General features: G+C 48.5%; 1 protein-coding gene and 1 long non-coding RNA gene across 4 annotated transcripts in view; one reads left to right on the plus strand and one right to left on the minus strand.

The window, feature by feature from the left end:
* LOC125933198 (uncharacterized) overlaps positions 1–16,477 on the plus strand; it is a 30,775-nt gene extending 14,298 nt beyond the window's left edge. Inside the window, exon 2 of the long non-coding RNA XR_007460891.1 lies at positions 16,273–16,477. This is a non-coding gene — a long non-coding RNA (uncharacterized LOC125933198). The remainder of the gene's footprint in view (positions 1–16,272) is intronic.
* The window catches only part of SGMS1 (sphingomyelin synthase 1), a 115,898-nt gene that overhangs the window by 49,498 nt on the left and 39,199 nt on the right, over positions 1–27,201 (minus strand). The window contains exon 2 of one of the 3 annotated variants that reach the window (XM_049646045.1): positions 22,133–22,392. The exons of the other annotated variants lie outside the window; for them this stretch is intronic. The gene's annotated coding sequence lies outside the window, so the exon portion shown is untranslated. The remainder of the gene's footprint in view (positions 1–22,132; positions 22,393–27,201) is intronic. 3 annotated transcript variants of the gene reach the window in all.

Genomic DNA, 27,201 nt, shown 5'->3' on the forward strand with positions numbered 1-27,201 from the left:
CGACCTTGAGAAAATGAAGTAAGTTTGAAGAGGCTGTGAAGTGAGTATACCAAAGAGGTAAATGAAAGTTGAAACCTCAATGAAACAGTAAGAGGAGAAAAAGAAAAGACAGGTGTGTTTAAAGAAATTATGAGAAAATCCCAGGTTCTCCCCTGGGCCTGTGCCCGGCGGATGCCCCCGGAGGAAAGCGGGGAGAACAAGAGCTAAACGGGCTCGTGAAAGGAAGAGAAATGGTCAAACATCTAAGGTGTATTGGTTTAAAGGCAACGGACAAGTTTTTTCAAAGCCCCAAGCTCCAGTCCTCCAGCATCCATACAGTCTAGCAGGGGAGATGGAAAACGAAGTCCAGTCGATCAAGAGAGGAATCGCATTTCAGGATAGGTGTCTGAGTGATTATGTGTCCGTTTCCAGGGCCTCTTCAAGCTCTCCTGGTTTTTCAAAAAGAAGGAACAGCAAAGGGGCACCTGGGTGGCTCAGTCGGTTAAGCGGCCGACTTCGGCTCAGGTCACGATCTCGCGGTCCGTGAGTTCGAGCCCCACGTCGGGCTCTGGGCTGATGGCTCAGAGCCTGGAGCCTGCTTCCGATTCTGTGTCTCCCTCTCTCTCTGCCCCTCCCCCGCTCATGCTCTGTCTCTCTCTGTCTCAAAAATTAAAAAAAAAAAAAAAAAAAAAAAAAAAAGGAACAGGAAAGGCAAGGAGAAGAGCAGAGAGGGTAGGTGAAGAAGCTGGTGGCTGGAGAAGTGCCGAGGGGGCGGGGTGAAGAAGCAGGTGGCCGGCTGGGAACAGATGGGAGGAGCCAAGGAAGCAGAGCCCCAGCCCCCGGGAAGGAAGGATGAGAAGCAATGTGATTTCTGGAAGAGAAGCCAGGAAGGTGAGAAGCTCATTGGCACAGGTGCCTTGAAGGATCGGGACGGCTGGGGCGGGGAGAAGGGGGGAGTGGAGGGGGGGAGGCGGGACTCAAGATAGAAGGACTGGTTAGAAGACCATTTAGGAAGTTGCCCCCGCCTCTCCCCGCAGCTGGGGAGCCTGCACGTGTCTTCCGCGGAAGGGGGGCACCCGCGCCATTAAGAGCAGGGGCATCGCACGAAAACAGGGACTAAGGAAAGCACATGCACACAGATGCGACGTCACACCTGCCCCGGCCCCTCGCCTCCTTACAGCCCCCGACACTGGAAGACAAAAGGACCCGGACCGTCTGGCACTGAAATCCGCAGAAAACAAGAGGAGTGAAGGGCGCGGCTCGAACAGCATCTCTGGTGCTTCCCTTACAATTCGAATGGACAAATGAAAGGTAACAGACACCTGAAGAAACTCTCCAATACACAGGAAAGCCAGAGACTGAAACAAAACAGGGCACGGAACACCCACTAAGTAGGGAATTCCAAATGTGGAGAAAAGCGAGTATTCACGACCTCAGACAGACGCCGCGAACAGAATGGGCCACGCACGGAAAGGCAGTCGGAGAATCTTAAAAGGAAAGCCGTTTGTGAATGAATTCACGGCAAACATGAAAACAGCACAACATATTCAGTTGGAAAAAAAAAAAATCTCTCCGTGGAAGAAGACAGAGATGGAAAACTGAGAGCAAAGGTAAAAACATGAAGAACAGAATCCAGGGAGTTTCGTATGTGGGAGAGAAGGGATTTCTCAGAACCGAGGGGGACAGGAGTGGCCAGGGGTGAAAGCGTTCCCCAAGTGGCCGTAAAAGCTGAGAATATACGTTCCTGTTATCACGGTCCGGTTAACAGGTCACGTGAAAGGAAAACGGGAGGCGACATCTTGAAGGACGCTCTGCCCGCCTGCCGGTCGCCGGCCAGAAGACCCAAGGCAGACTTGGGGTGTGGAGACAGCAGAATGCACCGCCCCGAGATGGGCTACCTTGACAGAGGTCTGCTGTCAGGTGAAGGCCATCGAGGGGAGGCGGACACAAGAAAGGCGCTCTGCCCTTCCCCGCCTGCCCACAAGCTGCACGTGAATTTGTCAAGGTCGCCCCCGCCTCTCTACCTGGAACAGCAGAAGGGGAGCCAGGAGAGCACCTCAGACTCCGCCCGGAGGATCCACAGGACAGACCTTGCCCGCCTTTGCTGCTGCCCGAGAGAAGACCCACGTCCTTCAGCCCTGGTCTTGCCTTCACTAAGAAACTTTACTGTTCTTCTTGTCGAGATGCTGTATCGACCCAAGTTCTTCCCATTCCTTCGAGTGCCTCATCACCTTGGTCAGCTCGCTGGGCTTTTTCTCTGGCTCATCTGTCTTTTGTCAAGTCTCATTTATCGGACCCCAGCCAGAGAGTGTGACATGGCTACAAGAAAAGGTTATTGCTTCCCTCCCTGCGATACCTAGACGTGGAGTTATTGCGTGATTTTCAGCCACGCCGCTGTTAACAGGCAATGGTGTCTCTTTAATACCATATGAACCCCCAGAATAACAGTACCGTAAAGTATGGATGCATTTTACAGACAGGGAGCATGTCCCCCAGATTTGCAGAGTTCACATTTCAAATATATTTTCCCCTTGTCTCATATACCATCAAAATGTCCTGGAAGGCTTAAGATTTCAGTTTCTACACTGCTTCCCCTCCCCCCACCCCCCTGAACGCTTCCGTGGCCCAGAAGCAGTTAGAGATTTTTAGTCAGATGTGTGCTGATGATTTTCCTCAAAAGCATGGTCATTTTTAACCATCTGTGGGCTTTGGAAGACCCACTGGGGCCCAAACCACCACACAGAGCACTAAGATGCAGCTAATTTAAAGTATACTTTTGGTGTTCCAACTGGGGACTGCCCAGTGTTGGTAACAGACTGAGAGCAGGCAGAAATGACAGAAGACGGTTTCCTGATTACTATAAAATAAAGAAATCTCATCTGCAGTGAAGGTTTTTTTGCCAGTCCCCCGAGGATTAGAAATACCACGTAATTCTAATGGAATGGAACACTTCCATTTCAGTGAGAAAAAGCCTACCCCATCTCTTCTCAACTTACACCTACAGAAATAAATGTAACTCACTGAGGTGAAAGGAAAGCTAATTTAGGGAACATGACCCAGGGGGAACAACACCATGTTCCCAAATTAGCAACAACTCACAGGCCCAGAGAGGAGAAATCAAGTTCAAGTCTATGTCCCAAAATAAATTTCTAATACTTGCGTGGACAGCTAGATGGGCGCAAACTCTTTTCAGACTAGAGAGCGTCCCGAGGGTGGATTCTAAGTGGATGGCACTTACATGGGCATCCTCTGGGCAGCCTTTGCCAGGAAGGCTTGCTTCCAAAAAGCTAGTGGAGGTCTCCTCTACCTTTGTATCCACACTCAAAATAGACGCATTAAGCACTCCCCCACTCCCCTCCCCACCCCGACAGCTATTATAAGAACTGTTATAAAATGAGTATCCAACATCAGCTTCTTGCCAGCCACCGGCCACGACCTTGGTTCTAACTACCTGATAACTTCTTAAACTTCTGGGGCCCACATTCACTGGGTTTCTTCATTTTTTTTTTTAAGTTAAAAACTTTTTACCTTTGAGAGACAGAGCATGAGGAGGGGAAAGGCGGAGAGAGAGGGAGACACAGAATCCGAAGCGGGCTCCAGGCTCCGAGCCGTCAGCACAGAGCCCGATGTGGGGCTCGAACTCACGAGCCGTGAGATCATGACCTGAGCCGAAGTCAGACGTTTAACCCACTGAGCCACCCAGGCGCCCCCTCCCCCAATTTTTTTTTTAATTTGCCTGTAGTTGATGCACAATGTTACATTAGTTTCAGGTGTACAACGTGGTGATTTAACGTCTCTCTATACATTATGCTACGCGCTGTGCCCCTTTATTAACTAACCAGTGGTCAACAGCACAAAGTTCAGCTGCACAGAAAGGGATGATCCTCGTCCATCAAACTGGCGGGCACTGAGGCGGACTTGTCTGGAAAAAGCCTGAAGCTCCAGCTTTGCACCGAGGCCGAGTACCACAAGGGGGCAGCAGAGGGTCCGCAAAATCACGCACTCCTCCCCTCGCCCTTCCCCAGCTGCAAAGGATTTTGGAGACCTCCTCCAATAGAGATCCGCACCTAAGCAGTCCAAGCAGGTACCAGAGCCAGTAGGAACTAGAACCTCGGGCCACAACCGATGCTCCTTCCATCTGATTCTAATGTGCATGTAGTGACCCTACCATCAGCAACGTGGCCCATTCCTGGCTTCTAGGTGACCACACTTCAAGTCAGAGCTAGCCTGCCATCTCACCTAAGATACTTAAGCATGTACCCTTGCTTTATATAAAAAACTTCCTAAGTTTTATTCTCTGGCTACCATAACTTAACGCAACAAAATTAGAACCCTGCAAATGGTGAACCAAATCAATGATGGACAGGTGAATTGTAGAAACTGTGTAAAATTATGTAAATTGTAAAATTAGCAAAAGCCATGATGAAAAAAAACAGGAGATCGGAACAAACACAGCTATGGCTAATGTTCGTGTGGTGAAATACATTCTTTTTTAAAAAATTTTTTAGTCTTTATTTTTTTTGGGGGGGGAGGGTGCAAAGAGGGGGAGCACACAGAATCCGAAGCAGCCTCCAGGCTCTGAGCTGTCAGCACAGGGCTTGACACGGGGCTCAAATTCACAAACTGCAAGATCATGACCTGAGCCGAAGTCGGACGCTTAACCGACTGAGCCACCCAGGAGCCCCTGAAATCCGTTCTTTCTAAACAAACGTTTTGAGCACAGCTAACACACAGTGTGGCATTGTTAGTGGCAGGTGTGGCCCACAGTGGTCTGACTTCCCTGTTCGTTATGACGTGCTCACCACAAGGGTGGCTGCTGTCCTCACCATTCGACGCCATCACAGCACCAGTGACCGTATTCCCTGTGCCGAGACCTTCATCCCCAGGACAGACTCGTCCCGTCACTGAAGTGTCTCCCTCTCCCCTTCACCCATCTGTCCGTCCCCCACCTGCTTCCCTCCGTCAACCACTGGCTTGTTCTCTGTTGAAACACATTCTTTGCTCTCAAACGGCTTCGAACATCTATCACTCTGTAGTGTAGAGTGAAGTAAGTTCCAAGCGGATCACATGTAAAGTGTTCTCTCGGCTTCACGTGTATTCATGAAGTCTCTACCATAAACACAAATATCACGCCAAGGGTAGGAACCACAGCCTTAAACAAACAACCATAAAGATACCAGTCAAACTACTTCATAAATGAAAACACCGGGCAAGATGTTTTTCTAACCTGTCGCAGATCATAAATACAAGGAACTATCGAAAAATCAGTTAAAGGGAAAGACTTTAAACAAAGATTACAAGCAGGCCAATCACACACACACACACACACACACACACACACACACACACACAAAACCAACCAACAAATGGGGAAGAAAAAAAAAATCCAATCTCACCAGTTAAACACAGTTACAGCCATTGCCCTGCCAAAGATGAGGAAGAACCCTAATTAAAACCAAAACAACAAAACAACAACAAAACCAACAACCAGCACCTCCAGCTTCTGGCAGCGGACCGTGACCCCGCTTCCTTCTTCTTTCCTCGCAGCCACCGCGGCACAATACCACATCTCGCTTGAACTGCTGCCCCGGCCTCAACCCGCCCACCCCAAGCGGTCTCCATAAGGCGCCCAGGAGAGCTTCTTCAAGGGCGGTTCCCCGCCTGGAAATCCTGCAACGCTTCCCGCGCTTGTTACGTAGCTTTCCAGACCTTTCCTGCCTTCGCATGGCCAAGAGCCACCACTGCACACTTTGTATGCTTCAATTACTCCGGTCTGCTTCTGGTTGCCAACTGCCGCAGGGCCTTTGAACATGCAGTCACTGCTGCCTGGGGCACTTTCACCCTATTTCTTCACTCTGACGGCACCTCTTCAGACAAGGGTCCGTCCTGCGGCCATCCTCTTACGTACGTCATCTCACTTACTGAGCGTCTTTGTGTCCTACCAGGATGCAAGTTCCTCAGAGGAAGGCCCCTGTCATGTTTTTTCATTACTGCATCCCCAGGAGATAGCACAGTGCTCCGTACATCGTAGGCACTCGGTATAAATACCTGTTCCACTGGTGAAAAAAGAAATAGCGGCTAAGGAAGACAGCTGACTATAGTTTTTTAAGTGTTCATTTATTTAAGAGAGAGAGAGAGAAGGAGGAAGACACAGAATCTGAAGCAGGCTCCAGGCTCGAAGGTGTCAGCACAGAGCCTGACATGGGACTCGAAACCACGAACCATGAGATCATGACCTGAGTTGAAGTCGGACGCTTAACTGACTGAGCCACCCAGGTGCCCCTCAGAGCATAGGTCTTAAATCCAGATTCTTCCCAATGGGAGAATAAACAGATTATTCTCTTTGAAACTCATTTTCTCCCACCTATAAGAAGAGAATAAATCCATAAACTACATCATCAAAAAATTCATTAAAGAATAAGTAATCTCTTGAAAAGAAATACATCTAGGATACTCAGACAGGAAAACATGTCTTTTGATCCCACACCTTCTTCCTGATAGACTTACTTTAGTAGAAGAAAACACTGAGCCGTTCTGGCTTAAGCACTTCCTTGCTTCAACACATAAAAGGAATCGGCCGTCCAATTGCTATGCCTAAAAAAGGACGTTCAGAGAGGCTTCTCCATTTTCCCTCTTTGCCACAGGCAAAGCAAAGAGAAAATGCAGAGTCAAGACTACCATCTCCAAACCAGAAAAGTATTCAAAGGAAAGTTCCCTCTTCATATTTACACAATAAATTAAAGTAAAAAAAAAAACCCGGGTTTCCCTCCAAATTATAAACACCATCCTTCTGCACCTCAAATTAAGCCCTTACGTTTTTCTTTTTTTTTTAATGTTTATTTATTTTTGAGACAGAGAGAGACACAGCATGAGCAGGAAAGGGGCAGAGAGAGAGAGAGGGAGACACAGAATGTGAAGCAGGCTGCAGGCTCTGAGCTGTCGGCACAGAGCCTGACGTGGGGCTCAAACTCACAAACTGTGACATCATGACCTGAGCCGAAGTCGGACACTTAACCGACTGAGCCACCCAGGCGCCCCTGCCCTTACGTTTTTCAAAGTTACCGAGATCGTCCTCAGTAGTAAGTTCGATCAGGTGTGTGTGAGTACCACGGTGCTTAGCACAGCCTAAATAGGAGGGCTTACTCGTGTTTCCCAACAGCTCCGAAGTATGAGAGCTTCTGGATTGTTCACGGACAGACCGCTCATCAGTCTGCAGCGGCGGCCGAACAGTCCCAGGGAATCGGGCACAACTGAGCAGGGCCCCCCATTATCATTACCCAGCGGGGCCTGGCCACTGAGCTGTGTTTTTTAAGTGCCCAAGTCAGGCAGTGCTCACGTTTTCTTTTCTGTCTTCACACTTCTGCACGCGGTAACACCTGAGCCGCTTGCGCACACGTCAGTTTCACGTACAAGGAGAACACTGCGTTATCATAACCCGAGGAGGTGGCCTGGCTCATGAAAAGCATTTCAAAATCTTGTCAAATGATCTGAAGATGTAAACGGTGAGCTCAAACAATTTCACTTCCAAATGTCACGGGTTATTTCAAGTTTAAGAGAGAAACAAGGAGCGAGGGAAAATACGGATTTAATCTGTAGAAGAACAAAACACCAATCACGAAGATCAAAACTGGAGAATGACTTGAGAACAGCAACCACATGCTACCTCTGGGGGAAAACGATCTCTCAATAAGGAGGGTACGATTTAGTACCTTGAAAGGCCCACAACAGCGTTCCAAATCGTTTCTGACAACTGCATTCTTACCATAAAATAACCCAGGCGGTCCCATACGCGTGTCTATACCGTACCTTGAGCATGCTCCACGCCTAGGCTACCGTGGTCAAGCTACATGCGTGATAAAAGGCCCTTGTACCTAAAATAAGTCCTGCTTGCCCAGACCGACCTCGGGACGTGTTACACAGACACCTGCTCACTAAAGGAACCTGTTGATCAGCACTCAGAGAGCAGATTACCAGAGCGCTTTGGCAGGGCAGCAGGCACGTCAACTCCCCTGAGGACACAGCTCAAATTCAGCTTCTATTTATAATAGAATATTTATAAATATATATTTATAATCCTAACGAGCCTTTCTTCTGGATATAAACAGAGCCAGCACTGAAGCGCTAAGGACTAAAAAATTATACGTATCCCTAAAAGCCAAACTGGTTAATCAAAATAAAACCAAACATTTATGAAGTACATACTAGCAGTGAGCACTGTCCCGGGCACCCTGTGAGCCACAGGAACACACACACCACACTCCTAAGTTACAATGTCCCCCAGCCTCCTATTTGCCTCCCTACCCCTCCTGTGCGCCTTCTTCAGTTCTGTGAAGTGTGCTCCATGCTGCCGAGCGCACGGGCACAGACCCTGAGCAGGCGCTCTGCCCCCCTCCCCCCCCCCCCCTTCAGTGCACACCGTCAGAGCCAATCCCCTCAGGCGTGAGACCCCCAGTGTTCGGGGACACTCATGCCCTAGTCAGAAACTCTTACTCAGAAGCACCCCATATGTGTTTGAAAGTCTCAACCGTTCAGGGACCAGTGGGGCATCTCACACAGCACAGTCTCTTAGTAAATACTCGATGGATGGATGGATGGATGGATGGATGGATGGATGGATGACTAGGCGGAACTAATGGTTACTAGTTAGCCAGCACATCTCGCCTCCTAATTAATACTGCAGTTCCCACCTGATGGCTATTACCCATCATTAAGGAACATCAGACCAGCATCCACAACAGACGAAGAGTAATGCACTGAACTTGGGGCTGACTTTATCATTTCCAAGATGACTAAGGTTTTGGTTTCTGGACGTCATGACCGTACTGAGCCTCCATTCTTCAAGTGCCGTGTATCCCTGACAGTGAGAACCGAAGATCTGAGAAGGGTCTCACAGACAACGCGACAGGTGGGATAAATGGAACGAAGGGTACCAAAAGTGTGGGACAGGAGATAAACACAAATAATGTGTGTGAGATTCAACACAAGCAGAAATAATTAGATGGAATTGAGTTAAGACTGTCCTAGCCTTTACGTAAGCAATGTGACATGATTTACCAAAATCTACAACTTACTTCACGTCCCAGAAACTCCATTTCTAAGAATCTGCCTTATAGACATATTCACGAGTCAAGATGGACGTTCAAGAACATTCACTGCAGCCCTGTTTATACCGCAGAAGCATCTAGACATCCTTCGTCGCGATCTGGGTAAGTCAATGCGGTGCCTCCTCACAGCATAACATACCAGACAGTCATCTGACGGAATGAGGCATTATCTGCAGATACCAACATGGCTGTGATACAGAAACACACACGATTTTCATTCTAAAATGCAGGTATTTTGCCGTATGCGTGTATATACGTGTGCGTAAGCATTCCAAGTCTGTAAGTGTGTATGATACAGAGGCGATGGGATAACAGGGTGGAAACTGGGAGTGCGTGAGGAAATGTCGCCAGCTTACACATGATCTATAGGCAGTAACCATGTACCACTCTGTGCTTTCAAAAAAAATAAAGATTACAAAGAGTGTGAGAAGAAAAGGAGAAAGAGAAGAGGGAAGAAAACACTGCTGAAGAATTCTCAAGTCTAGCATTAACGTTTGTCTTTTAGAATATAAACGCCAGGGGTGCACGCGTGGCTCGGTTGGTTAAGCGTCCGATTCCCGGTTTCAGCTTGGGTCCACGATCTCATGGTTTGTGGGTTCGAGCCCTGATTCGGGCTCTGAGCTGAAAGTGAGGAGCCTGCTTGGGATTTTCTGTCTCCCTCTTTCTCTGCCCCTCCCCTGCTCTCTCTCTTTCTCAAAAACTAAATCAACATCAAAAAAAAATAATAAAACATAAATGTCCATCTGGAAACAGCTGCCCAGGCCAGGCAGCCCTAGACCACACCTTCCCTGCAGCCCCGTCTTCCTGGGGCCCCCAGTCCCCTGTGTCTTCAGAAACCCACCCAACATTGCTGGCAGTGGCGGCTGTGGTCAGAAGGAAAGTGAACAAAACCAAGCAGCCCCGGTCCCGGCCCCCGGCAGGCCCCCCACCCCATCCCAGAGTCGAGCCGCACAAGGGTAGATGACAGACCTCCTGTTTTTAAATACTCTGGTCCCCCCGAGGGTAAAACTAGCAGATAAAATCAGATTGTTAGATTCTGTTAGGTATACGTACACCTACCTTTGTATTAGGCAACGTTTACACGGTAGGAAGCTTAGGAGTTCAGGGCTGAGATTATATTTAGTTGGTTTTGAGCTGTGGGTTTCAGATGGCACCAGCCTGTCTCTGGGGAAAAGAGGCCCCGTGAACAACAAGAAACTGACCAAGCGCATCGGTAAGCACCCTTATGCGCATTTCCACACCGTTACAAGCTATCTTCTTGGAGAGTGTTCCAGGATACCGACAAATACCGGGATGGTCTACACTGCCAATTTTAAGCAAGTACAGTACACGTATGGCAGGATCACAGTTTTGTGATATCTGCATCATACAGACAGATACACACGCACAGAAAATCAGAGTTTAGGTCCACATACCAAACTGATGACAGTTACCCCCGGTGACTTAATGATTCTACGTATCTTCTCAGAGCTCAAAACGTAGTATCACGAGTACCTATTATTCTTCTAATAAGTAAAAGGCTATAAAAAAGAATATCTGTTTTCTTTATCATTTTTTTAAGGTTTTATTTATTTTTGAGAGCGCTCAAGCAGGGGACGGGCAGGGAGAGGGGGACAGAGGATCCGAAGTGGTCTTTGTACGGACAGCTACGAGCCCGACGCGGGGCTCGAACTCACAAACCTTGAGATCATGACCTGAGATCACTGACTGAGCCACCCAGGTGCCCCTAAATAGCTATTTTAAAGGTGGATGCCCAGGGCAGCTGGGTGGCTCGGTCGGTCAAGTGTCCGGCTTCGGCTCAGGCATGGTCTCACAGTTCGTGAGTTCGAGCCCCGCGTCGGGCTCTGTGCTGACGGCTTGGAGCCTGGAGCCTGCTTCGGATTCTGTGTCTCCCTCTCTCTCTGCCCCTCCCCCGCTAGTGTGCGCGCGCTCTCTCTCTCTCTCTCAAAAATAAATAGACATTAAACTTTTTTTTAATGAAAGGTAGATGCCTTCCTCAACACACGCATTCCACCTGTCACCCTACTGACACCAAAAATGCCAGCAACTTGGAGAGGAGACGCAGGGAACTGACAGACTGAACCCAGCAGACACATCTCACTTATAGCTCCTCTCAAAACCAGCCGCTGCAAGGGTTCTGGTCTCACGAAACCCCCGAGGCCTGTCCCCGGGCTTCGTTCTGTGGCCCGCTAGCTCTATCACAGGGCCACGGGACTCACAGGCTATGAAAAGCGGCACCACAGCACGCTGGCTGATGCGGCCTCAGCAAACGGCAACTTGTCCTCTATGCTTCTGTGAGACACCTAACACGCGGAAATCAAAACAGCAAAGGTCAAAGTCTTTAGAAGGCTATTAACTTCCGCAGGAGTTACGCTCAAAGTATAATGGGTTCTTGGAAGGAAGGAAGAGATTTTTTAGGGGAAAAAAAAAAGAGAAAAACGAATCTTACATTTTTTATTTGCCGGTACTTTATAAGCTATAAAATTATCTAATTCTCTCAGCAAATATTTTGGGGAAGTTTACTGTACCCCTATTTTACAGGCCAGGCCATGGAGGCTGAGAAAGTGATTTCAGGTTAGATTCTTGTACAACAGTTTTAATCCTATTATTACATCAAGGAATTATCCAGAATTATATTTGAGATGAACAAAGCAAATGATTCTTTTCTTTTAAAGCTTAAAAACACTTCCATTGCAATTCTATTTTATCAGAATTTTAAAAATTTATCCAGGATCAGGGCACCTGGGTGGCTGAGTTGGTTAGACGTCCCAACTCTTGGTTTTGGCTCAGGTCATGATCTCAGGGTTCCTGAGTTCGAGCCCCGTGTCAGGCTCTGTGCTGGCAGTGAGGAACCTGCATGGGATTTTCCCTCTCTCTCTCTCTCTCTCTCTCTCTCTCTCTGCCGCTCTCCCACTCATGCTCCCTTGCCTCTCTCTTTCAAAAATAAATAAACTTAAAAAAAAATTATCCAGGATTTCCTTTCAAACTTGTGTTCTCATCTTCTGATTGAAGTTTTGAAACAATGCTGTTTTTTTTTCCAAACATGTATTTTCAAACTATCAATTTTTTAATGAAGCAAAACAAAGTAGGGGAGGGGCAGAGACAGAGGGAAAAAGAATCCCAAGCAGGCTCCCACTGTCACTGTAGAGCCTCACACAGGGCTCGGACCCACAGACGGTGAGATCATGACCTGAGCTGAAACCAACAGTCTGACACTCAACGGACTGAGCCACATAGTTGCCCTTCCTCTTCTTGTATCTTGTGAATTAAACAGTATAAGCTTCACTGGTGTAACTGGGCCACCCGTATTTTTTTTTTTAATTTTTTTTTTTAACGTTTATTTATTTTTGAGACAGAGAGAGACAGAGCATGAACGGGCGAGGGTCAGAGAGAGGGAGACACAGAATCTGAAACAGGCTCCAGGCTCTGAGCTGTCAGCACAGAGCCCGACGCGGGGCTCGAACTCACGGACCACGAGATCATGACCTGAGCTGAAGACGGCCGCTCAACCGACTGAGCCACCCAGGCGCCCCGTATTTATAGAGAAAAGTTTGAGAGGGCGGCAAGAAGAGACCGAAACTGGGTATTTGCAGTTTGGAGACGCAGGATGTAGAAATGATGTGAAAACCATTTCAACAGCTTTATAATGAATAGTTTCCCTTTTCCTTGGTAAACATCTATATAACTTTGACTTGGACTATTTCAGAGATTTTTTTTAATTGCCTTAAATACAAAGTTCTCTTAATACTGCTTCGCACACACACACACTATATATAGATATGTATATAATATATATATATATTATATACATATCTATATATATATATAATATATATATATAAAATGTTATATTATTAACATGCACTGCTTTTCCCAACAAGGACAAAGGCATTCTTTCTGTCGACATAAAGCCTGTGTAACTGGAGCACAGTGTGGTCAGGGCTGCTGTTTCTGGAGCACACACACTTGAACACAAGGCAGCCACAGGCCTAGGGGTTCAAGTGGGCTCTGCAATGTCCAAGACTGGGTTCGAATCCTCTCTCCTTCTGTCATGGACAACGACCGCCATGTGTGTGACCTGGGGTGAGTCACCCCAACGTCCAAGCTCCTTGTTTCGTCATCTCTTAAATGAGGATAAATAATATCGATCTGAGGTGGTTAAAAAAAAAAAAATTTTTTTTTGGCCTTTCATTTTGAAGTAATTTCAAATTTGCAGAAAAGCTGCAATAATACTACAGAAAACTGAGGAACGCCCTTTGCCCAGCTCTGCCTTGTTAACTTAGATAACCTTAGTGCAGTTACCAAAACCAGGAGACTGACATCGTTGGGTCATCAACTAAGCGACCAATCTTCTCTGAGTCTTGCTAGGGTCCCTCCAATGTCCTCTCTGTTCCCACCACCATGCAGTCATCCCGCCTCCTCGGTCTCCCCGAATGTGTGGCCATCCCTGATCTTTTCTTGTGCCTCGTGGCCTTGACACCGCTAAGGGACTATAGTTCTTCCGTGGGGTGTCTCTCAATTTGGGTTTCAAGGCTGTTCCCTCTAGACTGAGGTTGTGCATTCTGGCAAGAATACCTCGTGTCCTACTCAGGGCATTGTATGACGGGGAAGGCGATGTCCCCATCGCATTACTGGTAATGCTGACGCGGACCCTTAACGAAGCTGGGAACCTCACAGAGTTGTTTCCATAAGCAGTGGTTCTGGCCCACAGTAAGGCCTCCATAAATGAAAGCCATTGCTATGGCAAAGGTCAGACAAAGAACGCAAATTTTGGAATCAGGTAGATGGATGTGTGTTCTCATGCCCCTTCCACCGGTTTCTGCCATGTGACCAAGGGCAAGGTTTTTAACTTGCCTGCTTTCCTCGGCTGAACCATGAAGATGAAACTACCTGTGAAGTTGCCATGGGCTGTTTGTTATTATACAGTTGTTAAGAGGACAAAATGAGAAAATTTAGGTAAAGGACTCGCTATTATTACTTTTTCAAGAAGCTACTGTTTTTCTGCAAAATAAGCACCAGGACTTAAGGTAGGAAACCTGAGGTCCGAGAAGAAAGGTGGTCCTGGGTCACGGTGGGAGCTGGAAAGGTGGGAGGTAGGAAGGCCGGAGCCAGCAGCACCCCACTCTCACTGGCAGCTCACCCTTGGATGGGAGAACAGCATTGCTGGAAGAGCCCAGAAACACAAGAGCCCAATCCCTGCTGCAGGGCACACTCATTCCCCCAGGTAAGGTCACCTCCCCTGTCAGCTGGGATCCCCTACAGGGGGAGACACTTCTGCTAACTGCAAAAGTATCAGAGCAATACGTGTGTTCTCTGTGCAAACCGGTCTGAGAAAGACCGATGCCATGGCCGCCAGGCCGGGTCAAGGATCAGGGACCCCAGTGACCTCTAAATCACTCTGAAAAGCACTGAATGTTCAGAGGGCAGCTGAAGCCGAGAACTGAGCAGGATCAAGAATCCAAGGTCTTACCCACACGATCCTCTCAATAGATGCAGAGAAAGCATTTGACAAAATACAGCATCTTTCTTGGTAAAAACCCTCAAGAAAGCAGGGATAGAAGGAGCATACCTCGAGATCATAAAAGCCATGTATGAATGACCCAATGCTGATATCATCCTCAATGGGGAAAAACTGACAGCTTTCCCCCTAAGGTCAGGAACAAGACAGGGATGTCCACTCTCGCCACTGTTATTCAACATAGTATTGGGAATCCTAGCCTTGGCAATCAGACAACACAAAGAAACAAAAGGCATCCAAATTGCCAGGGAGGAAGTCAAACTTTCACTCTTCACAGACAACATGATACTTCATGTGGGAAACCCAAAAGACTCCACCAAAAAATTGCTAGAACTGATCCATGAATTCAGCAAAGTTGCAGGATATAAAATCAATGTACAGAAATCAGTTGTATTTCTATACATCAATAATGAAGCAGCAGAAAGAGAAATCAAGGAATTGATCTCATTTACAATTGCACCAAAAACCATATAATACCTAATAATAAACCTAACCAAAGATGTGAAAAATCTATACACTGAAAACTATAGAAAGCTCATGGATAGGAAGAACAAAAATTGTTAAAATGTCAAAACTACCCAAAGCAATCTGTATATCCAGTGCAATCCCTATCAAAATAACACCAGCATTCTTCACAGAGCTAAAACAAACAATCCTAAAATTTGTACGGAACCAGAAAAGACCCCAAATAGCCAAAACAATCCTGAAAAAGAAAACTAAAGCTGGAGGCATTACAATCCCGGACTTCAAGATGTATTACGAAGCTGTAGTCATCAAGACAATATGGTACTGGCACAAAAACAGACACATAGGTCAGTGGAACAGAATAGAGAACCCAGCAATGGACCCACAAACGTACGGCCAACTCATCTTTGACAAAGCAGGAAAGAATATCCAATGGAATAAAGACCATCTCTTCTGCAAGTGGTGCTGGGAAAACTGGACAGCGACATGCAGAAGAATGAACCCGGACCACTTTCTTACCCCACACACAAAAATAAACTCAAAATGGATGAAAGACCTCAATGTAAGACAGGAAGCCATCAACATCCTCTAGAAGAAAGCAGGCAAAACCTCTTTGACCTTGGCCGCAGCAACTTCTTACTCAACACGTCTCCATAGGCAAGGGAAACAAAAGCAAAAATAAACTATTGGGACCTCATCAAGATAAAAAGCTTCTGCACAGCAAAGGAAACCATCAGCAAAACCAAAGGCAACTGACAGAATGGGAGAAGAGATTTGCAAATGGCAGATCAGATAAAGGGTTATAGTATCCAAAATCTATAAAGAACTTAACCAAACTCAACACCCAAAAAACAATCCAGTTACAAAGTGGGCAGAAGACATGTATAGAAACTTCCAAAGAAGACATCCAGATGGCCAACCGGCACATAAAAAAATGCTCCACATCACTCATCATCAGGGAAATACAAATCAAAACCACAATGAGATACCACCTGGCACCTGTCAGAATGGCTCACATTAACAACTCAGGCAACAACGGATGTTGGCGAGGATGCGGAGAAAGAGGATCTCTTTTGCACTGTTGGTGGGAATGCAAGCTGGTGCGGCCACTCTGGAAAACAGTATGGAGGCTCCTCAAAAAACTAAAAATAGAACTACCCTACGACCCAGCAATTGCACTACTAGGCATTTCTCCAAGGGATACAGGTGTGCTGTTTCGAAGGGACACATGTACCCCCATGTTTACAGAAGCAGTATCCACAATAGCCAAAGTATGGAAAGAGCCCAAATGTCCATCGATGGATGAATGGATACAGAAGATGTGATATATATATACAATGGAGTATTACTCGGCATCAAAAAGAATGAAATCTTGCCATTTGCAACTACGTGGATGGAACTAGAGTGTGTTATGCTAAGCAAAATTAGTCCAAGAAAGACAAATATCATATGACTTCACTCATATGAGGACTTTAAGATACAAAACAGATGAGCACAAGGAAAGGGAAGCAAAAATAATATAAAAACAGGGAGGGAGACAAAACATAAGAGACTCTTAAATACAGAGAACAAACAGGGTTGCTGAAGGAGTTGTGGGAAGGGGGATGGGCTAAATGGGCCAGAGGCATTAAGGAGGGCACTGGCTGGGATGAACACTGGGTGTTATACGTAAGTGATGAATCACTAAATTCTACTCCTAAAATCATTATTACACTATATGTTAACCCACTTGGATGTAAACTAAAAAAAGAATCTAGGTCTTAGGGCGCCTGGGTGGCTCAGTCAGTTATGCGTCCGACTCTTGGTTTCAGCCCAGGTCATGATCTCATGGTTCATGGGATCGAGCCCCATGTCAGGCTCCACGCTGAGAGTACAGAGCCTGCTTGGGATTCTCTCTCTCCCCCCCTCTCTCTGCCCTGTTTGCACGCTCTCTCTGAATAAATAAATAATCAATCCACAGTCTTTTCTTAGCATACTTCTGCTCCGCATGTGAGAGGGCAGGTCTGTTGCTTGCCTTCTCACTTCCTGCTCTCCCTCGTGGCAAGGAGGGAGGGAGACGAGAACAGCCAACACCGCTCAGAGTTTACTAGAACCAAAGCTTGTTACAGACACACTCACCAAAAGCGAAGTTCCTTAAAATGAGGTGCACGTGAGCACAAGCCTTGATCTCTTTGACAAACTCTCCCTTCTGTCCACGCACCTCAGGAGCACCCTCTTGGGTCCTGTCGCGGGGCCTGTGAACACAGGGCCCGGCCGCCGCCTCCGCTCTGAGCCCCGGTCAGCAGGCCCACCGGGCCCGCCCCTGCCCCCCAGCCAGGGGTCAAGGGCAGGTTTCCCCGCAGAGCCTGAGCTCCGCACAGGCGGCTCCGGGCCGCCCCCTGCCTCTGACCGCTCCTGAGCACATGTCCCATCTGCAACCGTGGGGTCACATCAGAGGACACGCTGCCCGTGGGGGGCCCACGCGGCTTCGTTTCCCTCCGGCGCTTTGGCAAAGGCAACCAGACATGCCTGCACTTCTTTCCGAGCGCCCCTCTCCCGGCCGAGAGGCCCTGCCCGCGGCCCCCAGCTCCCTAGTCCTGAAGAGCGACTAGAAGAAGCCAAGGTCTGATCCACGCATGTCCGTGTGAGCTCAGTTACCTTATACGACCTCCTCCTGCTTCCTCCAGGAGCAACACGTCCTCCTCGTGGGAGACTCCCACACAGAAGCACGGGCAGGACGGGCCTCCTAGGCCCCAGCCTTCGCACGACCGGGCCAACGCCGTGAGGAGCATCCTTCAGGACTCTAAGAAAATGCAAATCTAACTGTTACGCGACAAAAGCGAGGGGAGAGATTTATCTGTAGCGCATCGCGCGGTCTGTGTAAAAGACGGGAGGAGATGCGGACTTGTGTTCTAAACACACGCATAAAGTCCCGCTCGAAGGCTTCCAAACAGGCAGTGCAGGCCGAGCCCAGGCAGGGGACCGGGGCAGCAAGCGTGGCAGTCACACCGGCTCCTGTGTGTCCTCTCTCACCACGTGAACTCGGAGCCACGTGAATGTACCATCCACTCAAAATGCTGCTTACTGAAGTTAAACATTACAGCACGGAGAATTTACTTAGGACCGGTGCACAGCTGTCCCCGGCACGGAGCAGGCACTCGAGTGACAGAGCCCAGAATGAATGACACAAAGGAGTCTAGGAATTAGCGGGTCATGTGGCACACAGCTGCAGCCAAACCAAGAGAAGCACCGTGTTTCTGGCATGGAAACGGGTCCAGGATCCGTTCTGACGGAGGGGCGGTACCCACGAGGAGGGAAAGAGTTCAGGAAGCATCCGGCAACTGGTGAGGATGTCAGCCAGCATCCTGAACACCTCTCCCAGCACTCCCACGGGCAGGGGGTGAACGCAGCCAGAAAACAGCCGGCCCAGAGCACAGGTGCACAGACAGGCCTGCGGGCCTCCACGGTAAGAGGGGCAATAATCGATGCTTCCAGTTTACCTTAAGCCTACGCGCCAACGTTGTGTTTTGCCCTCTACTGTAGTCATGGCTAAATTCACACAAAAACGATCATCTTTGCCCGTGTCTTCAAGAAGTCACCTGTTTATCACGTTCCTTCACACCTCGTCTCTGGGGAGAATTCAAGCCCCTGAATTTGAAAATCGCATTCTAGTTGAATCTTCAAAGTTTACAAACTGCAGTCGTCCGAGTGCTTTGCCCAAGGTCACGCGGCGAGGACTTGGCAGAGCTGAGACCAGGCCGTGGGCAACTTTGCGGCGGGCGCACCAGACCCGACTGATGGGCTCTCTGTGGTCTCGACCTTCCCTGCCCCCACCCACAGCCACACCAGCTCTCCCACACGGAAGCCCCCTGGGGTCTCGGCTAGGTCCAAAGGCCCAGGCCCAAGAGCAGACTGTGCTTTTGTAGCCCCTTCGGCATTCGGGGCAAACTCCGTCTAGCTGTGCCCACAAAACACAAAATCTCTAACAAGCCCTATATCTCATTAGACTTTGTAGGAAGCTTTTTGTTTTGCAAATGAAACTGCTTCTAAGCAGTTTCCTAATTATCTGGCTGTACCATTTGCATATTGGTTAATGCACTAATTATAGGCCCGTGTTTTATTTACGTGTTAAAACCAGAACTTTGGTTTGATAACATTTGGTCCAATAACCAACCATTTTGACTAATTTAGCTCTGCCTAGGGGCGCCTGGGTGGCTCAGCCGGTTAAGCGTTCAACTTTGGCTCAGGTCAGATCTCATGGTTCAAGGGGTCGAGCCCCGCCATGGGCTCTGTGCTGACAGCTCGGAGCCTAGAGCCTGCTTCGGTTTCCGTGTCTCCCTCTCTCTCTGCCCCTGCCCCGCTCACACTCTCAATCTGTTTCTCAAAAATAAATAAACATTAAAAATTTGTGAAATAGTGCAACATATTCCACAACACACGGTCCCCCCTATCTTAGCTGGCTTTCCCTTATTTCAAAGCAACTTCATATTAAAAAATGAGATTAACCTACTTTCTAGAAAGAACTCCTTGAATAATAAACAACTGCTAAAATATCTGCACTGAAATTATGTTCAATTCTTACTCAACTGTCTGGCACTCTAAATAGGTGTAACGCCCCTAAATCAAGTGCACAAACCAGGTTTTACACAATACACCTGCAGCAGGAAAGATGCTTCAGCCAGAGACCAGTTTTAACTGACGAAATAAAAGCAAATATCTTTGTAAGAAGCAACATACACAAATTTTGATATTGTGACTATAAAAATTTCCCGAAGAAAGCATAAACTCTGAAGAATCACTTTACTCCTACAGGGAACGTCAGCCAATAGAATGTTCATGTCTAGACGTTTTAAAAGGAACTGGGAAATCTGATGTTTGCACCAACTCCCTCTGGGTGGGGAGAAATGTCCAGACGACTTCTCTACTGGATGCAAGATCTGTAGTTCTCAGGGAAGATTTCAGACATTTTAGGCTCAAATGAACTCCACCGTCTCCAAAGTAACCTGAGCACGAAGGTACACGGGGCAGAGGTCATCATCAGGGTTTGGTCTGCCAATGGACAGAGGTCATGGGGGACCGGCAAGGTCACAGGAGAGAGACAGTAATGTTGGGAATCAACTCCAGAAAGGGGGGTGCTCGCGGCCCCAGCCCTGTCACGGACCAGAACGTCAAAGGGGGTGCGGTCCTCCCCAAGCATCTGCAGGATCTCACTCGGGGTGCTGAGAATGCCCCAAACATGTGACACAGCCATGTTCAAGTGAAGGTATGCTTTCAGTTCACAGCAGGCTCCAGAGCAACTCAACACCATCTGAAGCAGAAAGGCTTCCGAGCTTGGGGACACGAGAACTGAAGTCAAGTCACCGGCCACCTGCACTTCCCTGGGTGGAGTTCAACGCCTGTCCTCGCTCGGGGCTACGGCAGGGCAGGCGTATGACAGACCAAAGGGGAGCTTTCCAAACCCAGGAAGCACAGCACAAAGAGACTGTCAGAGTGCTCACAGCACAGCAGATTAATCTATAAAGGACTAAACTGTAATGTCCAAAGCTTTCTGCCCAGGGAACTCCAGAAATAAGACAAGATCTTGCCACACTCCTTTACAGAGGCTTATTATTCAAGGCAATCACTGCCGTCTGACACTGATAAATGACACAGATCTTTATGACTTAGATCTGGATCTACTCCTTGTAAACACAACATCAGTGTAGGTCTAGCCTTCCACCTGACCCCACAAGCTAGGGAGGCCGCGGTTACACCTCTGGGTTCTCCTAGTAACTGGACCGTGAGCTTCACAGCCGCACGCCGTGCCCCTCAGGGTCCCTGGCCACCTGCCCTTCAAGCGCCGTGCAAAGGACAATGTGTCCACAAGGGCACACTGTTACAATATCACCAGGACAGAGTCCAAGAGTTTTTCCAGTAACAAGAGGAAGAACAGTCAACACACAAAAAGTACATCATTGAATAACAAAGAGAACAAAGTCCTGGAGTGAAATGGTATGATGCCTGAGATGCGCTTTAAAATACCGACCACCCTCTCTCTCCTCCCCCCCCTTCCCGCCCCCTCCAACCATCCGTCCCCCTTCCTGCCACCGCCCCTCACCACCCGTAGGAAAAGAATCATGAAAAGCTGACAGTTGTTAACCCTGGGTGATAAGGAGACAGAGTTCATTTTACCAGTCACTGTATGTTCTCAAGAACTGTTTTTTAAAATTATTATTGTAACAAAATGTTTTTTTAAGTTCTAATTTAGTAGGAACCCAATTTGTTTAAAAAATAATACATGGACAGGGGCGCCTGGGTGGCTCAGTAGGTTAAGCGTCTGACTTCGGCTCAGGTCACGATCTCAAGGTTCGTGGGTTCGAGCCCCGCGTTGGGCTCTGCACTGACAGCTCAGAGCCTGGAGCCCGCTTCAGATTCTGTCTCCCTCTCTCTCTGCCCCTCCCCTGCTCATGCTCCGTCTGTCTCTCAAAAATAAACATTAAAAAAATTAAAAAAAATAATATTAGTACATAGACATACACAAAAACATAAAGCACCCAGATAAGGAAACTAAACACACCCACAAGTTTATATTGGGTGGCGGGATGGAACCAAAGAACAAGTCAGCGGCTGGCACACAAGCACTAAGCAGAGAGGCACCGCTCAGCACACAGGCCTCTCCAGCAAGCCACGTGCGCTCGTCAACTTTTACCGGAGCCACCACCCCCTGATGTCACCTGCTCAAGTTACATGGTGAAAGCAGCCCGTCTGTAATAACCCGCCCCTACAGCCCACGTCCCCCGAGTAAGGTGCGATGGGACCCTGAGTGCCCACCCCAGCGTCACCCAGCCGACACTCACTGGCAGGGGGGCCCTCGTCAGAGGGCTCTTTCCTCAGGGAACGAAGACACGTGGCCGGTTTCTCTGCCTCAAGAGACCGGGTCCAGGCAACGATGTTCTCAGGGGAGGGGAGGGGAGGGGAGGGGAGGGGAGGGAGGGGAAGAGGAGGGAAGGGAAGGGAAGGGCAAAAAGAAGAAGCGCTGACAGGCCAGAGCACCTCCCAGCAGCCCGAGAGGAACCAGAAGCAGCCCAAACCACCGCGTGGTGCTTACTGGGCAGACGTGCGGAAGCTTCGCTCGTGTGGCCCAGTCTCCGCTCTCGCTCTGAGCTTCCCTCTGGCACCCCAGGAAGACAAGGAAGTCGGGGTATCTGAGAAACCCCACGGCAGACAGGGAGGCAGGTGAAGCAATGGGACACTGCTCCAGAAACGTCGTTTGATAAGGTGCCGAGTTCTGAGACCGACGACTGGGGATGGAACACGGACCGTGAACCTCTCTGCGGACAGCCGTCCCTCAGCAAGGAAGAAAACACTCTGTCGGCAGAACGTTTCTGTATGAGTATGGACGCCCGGGACGCAGCCGACGGAGCACTGGCCGAGGAGCAGGGCTTGAGAGGACGGTGCGGGCAAACCCACCTCCCAAACCAAGGGGATTCTTTGCTCTCGCGTGTCCCCAGAACACTGCTCAGTTCATCCTCCCGGAGCAAAGTGCTGATGATCTGAGCATCCGGGATGCGGACCTTTGCCACCTGAGTCACACGTCCTATCTCTATTCAGAAGCTACAAAAGCGGTGGGGGGGGGGGGGGGGGAGCTGCCGTGAAGGCCACGTCTCAGGCTGGACAGGAAAGTCGCTCACATCCCCATCTCCTTATCTTTCCTGCCTGAACTTTCACAAGAAGTCTTCTTTTCACAACTGGCCAGTCCCCACCTCGTGGATGAGGAGAATCTTGGCGTGTCCCCGTTTTGCTCTGGCCACCGGGAATCCCTGAGCCAAATCTACAACTCAGACTGGCTGAACCCAGACACTCAGTGCTGGGACCTAAAGGGTCCGAGTGCCTGTCTTGTGACTCATACAACATGACGACCGTCACTACCCACACGAATTCCTCCTTCAAGAGACGAGGCTCGCGGACGGCAGCACGGGTTGACAGCACAGGGCTGGTTTCCGCCTGGCCCCTCAGATTCGTTCTGCACCATGTTTTTACAACACGTGACAGGGCAGAATGTGCCCCGACTCGATCAAGAATCACATCCGCTAGGAACTCCCGCTGTCATTCGGTTACCCATAACCTTCAAATCGTGGGTCTTCTCCGAAGGGTGTGATCTCTGACTGGGTCTGGACAAATTCTAGGGCCGCGCGCTAGGAAACGGACATCAAAGCAAATTGGGGGTCGTGTGAAATAAACACACAACAGCAGAAAACGTCTGTTGTTGTTGTTGTTATTGTTTTTTAATAGCTGCCTATGCATTCTGTTTAAGCTGTGTCTAACTTCTTTCAAGGGCATAAAGCAAATCAAGTTTGACCCCAATGTTCAGGCTGTTAGAGCTGGTTGTTTTCTTCTAGGCTTTTGCTTTTCATTCAACACCGAAGAGGTTAGCAAGTAGTAACTGGTAAGAATCTTCTCTGCCTAACTAAAGGATAAAAGTAACTTAACAACTGCACCTTAAAGGAAGTCCAGTAATGAGCCAAATGGACACGTCGCTGTATTAACGAGTTATACTTTACGATCTAATTATCAAATGCAGGACCACGCTGTCATCTGCACGGACTCGCATCAGCTTTTACAAACCAGGGCGAGCTGGGCAGAAGCACATGACTTCTGCGAGGACGGACTGCGGGAGAAATGCTGGTTCCCATCGGACTATGGACTTTCTCGCGCTCATACACACACCTCCAGAGGTATCGGGCCCTGCTCTCTCTGGCCACAGCCACTTTCTTGTGATTACATCCTAAGTAACACCTCCACGAGTAACAGCCACGATCGGTACCCTCAATGTTGGCAATTCAAGATGCGATTCGGGGTAAAAAATCAAGGTAATAAGCAAGTTGCAGGGGTCGTCCCCGGGGTACCTGTCATCGATGGATGGTCTCTTTCACCACTAAGGAGCAGGTATAGCCCGGTACCACGCTCGGGCCCCGATTAATCTCCCCTCCCGGCACAGGAGAACTACTGGCCCGATTCCGCCTCCAAACCTGTTCGTGCAGGCTATGCCGGTTTCCGTTATTACATAATCTCATTAAGTATTAAGTAATAAACGAATCTGGGTCTGAAAACAAAGCAAGCTGTTGTTTCTATACAGACGAAATTAAACGCTTTAGAAAGAAGTGACAAACAAAAAAAAACCACTAAAAGAGACGGCTGGAAAATTAGGTGTTAATATTCTGCGGGAAGAGGGGGGCTTCGCATCCAGCACGTGAAAGACGGGCCAATTCTGAACGCTGATATCTCGAAGTTTAAGAAATGTTGACGGTGGGCATATCTTTTTTTTTTTTTTCCTACTATTTCCACTCTTAACTAATGAATCATGCAGCTACAGGTGCTTAGTATGATGCCAAGAAACTACACCAAGGTCTGGACCCTCCCGTTGTATTTTCCTCCTTCCTTGATAAAGAACTTGAACAAAAATCAAAGGCAGACAGTTTGCCCTGATCAAATCTCAGCCCCCCTTTCAATGGCCACGTCTCCCAGAATCACCTCCCTCAGCCCCACAGAGCCAGGGGCCCGGTGTCCCCCGTCTGGTGACCAAGGTTAAACACCGCCCCTTCTCTTTTCTTTGCATTTACAACCCCCATTAGCTCATATAAGTATGCTCGGAGTTGAGCAAAACAAGGCAAAGTTCACATCACACTAGAAAGTGTTTGTTAGTCTTGCCCAGGATGCTGCATTTCAGAAGATCCATCCACATTCACCTATCTGCACGTAGTAGCAGTTCAAGAGTATACAAAGAGGAAGTAAAAACTTCAGTACTGTGGAAGGGGAGGGATCTCCTGGAACCAGATATTGCAAGGAACAGGTTAGTCTTATGGCAAATGAGTTACAAAGTAGAAAGAACTAGGTTTAAACTCTGTGACTGCAGGAAAGTTAAGAGCCTTTCCAAACCAGTTTCCTTGTACATAAAACGTCAGCATAATACCACCTACTTCACGGGATTAAATGAGACAAAGAGTTGGAAAGCACCTGGTACAGTCCAGGCGCATAGTAGGTGCTCAATAAATCATGGCTGCCTTTAGTAGTCTACCTTTTTGTACTCAAGCCGTACCCAAAATGGCATTATTTGTTTCTTTTTTTTTTTTTTTTTTTTTGGATCTTCCTTCCCTCCATTTAAGAACTCAAGGATTCTCTTGAAAATCACTGGGTCCCCACAGCTCAGTGACTCCGCAAAAGCCACAGCTCAGAGACTCCACTGTGAAGAGAGCTCTAAAGAGCGAGGTAACATCACTTGTGAGATACGTCTCCACGCTCTGGGGAGCTCAGAAATTGTGGGGCTCCCAAAATGCGAACGTCAGTTGCCTGATTTATGTTATTAAATTTACTCGAATGAAAGTGCAGGCTCAGGCAGGACACCGGCCGGTGTCTGTTTATACGGTCACTCCCCAGTAGGAGAGAAGGATCTCGAATCTTGAATCACACACCCACAGTAAAGACGAAGATGTTGAAGGGTGCAGGAAGATAAGCGGGGCCAGCCCGGTCTAGTTCTGACACGAACGTAGACAGCAGAAAGGGGAGGAGGGAGGACACGGCCCGGTGATTTTTACCAACAGACCAGCCGCACACACACCTCTGATCCTGGCTCCGTCCCCTTCCATGGGAGAGGAAAATGTTTCAGTGGTCGCAAGAACACAGGGTCTGAGTTTACTTAGACGTGTGCATCTCCCCCTTTTCTGGATGAGCATCAGTTCCAACCTGCTGCCTTGAGGGCGGCACATGCCAAGGAAGCCGCCTTTCCCGTTTGCCCAAGACGATAAAATGCAACAGCCCAGCCGTTAGTGAAACGACCCCTCGGGTTCCAGGGGTATTCAAGATAAAGCTGTTTTTTTCCTTCAAAGAAAAGCTTTTTCTCCTCCTCGGGTCTAATTACTGATTCACAAAGAAGCCACTAAAAGCAAAGGAGGTGCAGGCCGGGAAGGGGGTGACGGGGCCCGCCTCGAGGGGTGCAGAGGCATCTGAGGACTGTGACCCAAACTCCTCTCGCCCCCTTCAGCCCTGACTTGGGAATGCCTTGTGCTGAGGAGACGCGTCTCCAAAGGCCACACACAGGAGTCACTCCGCCCCATACGTCGTGCCCTCAGACGCTGGCAGGTATTTCGCAGTGCAGTCAGTCGCACGCTGCGTGAGATTTTCTTCTCTATAAAGGTAGCAGTCTTGTAATTTTCCTGCTCTCCCTGAGCTTCTTAAAAAACAAAAAAACAGGTCGTTGGAAAATAGTACTTATTCACTTAAAATGACAGTTAAAAATAAGCATGTGCGCAGTTCAAACAGAAATCCCGATGCAGATCCGACGAAGACAAGCAGATTCGTCACAGCTCTCCGCACAAACTGAGGAGGATGCGTCTAAAATACGCAAAGGAGGGGCGCCTGGGTGGCTCAGTCGGTTGAGCGTCCGACTTCAGCTCAGGTCATGATCTCACACTCTGTGAGTTCGAGCCCCGCGTCGGGCTCTGTGCTGACAGCTCAGAGCCTGGAGCCTGTTTCAGATTCTGTGTCTCCCCCTCTCTCTTCCCCTCCCCCCGCTCATGCTCTGTCTCTCTTCATCTCAAAAATAAATACAAACGTTAAAAAAATAATAAAAATTAAAAACAAAACAAAAAAATAAAATAAAATAAAATACGCAAAGGAGTGGCCAAACACCGAAATACCAGATACTGAAATGAAATCATCCTAAAGGATCTTAATGATCAGCTTTGAGGTCCAATGGTTTCCCAAAAGCGATCAAATCGCTAACGTTAACGTCCGAGTGTTTAATTATGCCGACACCACAGAGCTGTGCCCTTCAGTTCAGCCACGCGCCTCCTCTCCGTGACAGGCAGCTGCCCCCTCAGTGCTCACAACAGGACACGCAGCGCTGGCCCGCACCGCTTCTCGAAGCGGAGGTTCCAGTAGGTTCCGGCTACATTTTCGCAGCGTGTCTCCTGTGAAGCCAGCACGCCATCAGCTCTCAGGCGAACCTCGCCGAGAAGCTCAAGTGCTATCGAGGCACCGTCTGAAGAAACTGACCTAACAAGCTTCAGACCATCAGGCAGTTCTCTCTTCATACGGCGAGGGTTACCCAGCAGACGTCATGACCACACACACACACACACACACACACACACACACACACACTCCTTCTGCTCCCCTTCC

Source organism: Panthera uncia, chromosome D2 (assembly GCF_023721935.1).
Source record: "Panthera uncia isolate 11264 chromosome D2, Puncia_PCG_1.0, whole genome shotgun sequence".
NCBI classification, from domain to species: Eukaryota; Metazoa; Chordata; class Mammalia; order Carnivora; family Felidae; genus Panthera; species Panthera uncia.